This window comes from Lactuca sativa, chromosome 5 (genome assembly GCF_002870075.4).
Source record: "Lactuca sativa cultivar Salinas chromosome 5, Lsat_Salinas_v11, whole genome shotgun sequence".
NCBI classification, from domain to species: Eukaryota; Viridiplantae; Streptophyta; class Magnoliopsida; order Asterales; family Asteraceae; genus Lactuca; species Lactuca sativa.
Genome location: NC_056627.2, coordinates 243,349,633 through 243,350,783, shown reverse-complemented (window position 1 = coordinate 243,350,783; position 1,151 = coordinate 243,349,633).

Here is a 1,151-nt window from a genome sequence, read left to right as displayed (position 1 = left end):
GGGGTGTAGGTACTAGTAAATCATTCAAATAAAAGATTCCTTCATCGGAGATATCACCTCAATCACAAGAGAGAGAGAGAGAGAGAGAGAGAGAAAGAAAGAGAGAACCTTGATCTAAGGGAAGAGGCCATGGTAGCCACGAGATTTGAGAAAACTGTATGCGACATCCTTAGAACCATGAGTATCGGGAGCAGAAGAAGTGCCTCCAACGCAAAATTAGTTATGGCCACCGGAGGAGGAAATCATGATTGAAACTTGTATGGTTTTTCTGGTTAGGGTTTTACAGAAGAGAAGAGAAGAGGACTCAAAATTGAAATTAGAGGCATGAATAATGGAGAAATAAGAACCTGGATCTTATCTTCGACATTATCAACGATGTCGACGTTGCTTTCAACATCGAGTGGGAGATATAATGGTTCCAGTGGGTAGAAGTAAGTGAGCCTTGATCGATGTCCTCCCTTTCTCTCGAACGCCTTTTGTATCCCACAGATATTCCTTTATAACGGAGGTGAAGGGAACGCACAAAGAAACCCCTATAAGAGAGAAAGCAATAGCCGATTTGAAGCAACCGACAAATGAAATTGAAAGGTAGAGGCGCTACACTCCTTTTTTTGTTCGTGTCACCACACATCAACATAGAGAAATCGAGAACCCCTGTGGGTTTGATCTGTTCAGAAGACGGGATCAAAGATTTGGTGATATTGCGATTTTGTTGCATGAGAAAAGAGGATTTGTGATGATATTAGGGTTTTTTTTGGGTATTAGAGTGACAGAGATAGAGAAAGAGAGAGAGTGAGAGAGAGAGAGAGAGAGAAGAAAGATGGAAATAAGATAGAGGATAACAATGGCGGCCTTTCAAACTTTTGGGATTTTCGTTTCCCCCCAGCTGCAAAAAAAAAGAGAACGCGCCTTTCATTCAAAAAATATAAAGCGACATTTCTAGACGACGCCCATTTTTAAATAAGTGCCCTCCGTGTTTTTAATTTTTTTTCTTGGACATTAATTTTAGGGCACGCACAAAAAGCGTGACCTCTATCCTTCACAAGTTTGAAGAGATGACATTATTTTTAGAGCGCCCGCTTTTGCGTATCGTAAATCACCGCGTGTCATTGTTTGCGCGTCATTAAAGGCTGTTTTTCTAGTATTGGGAC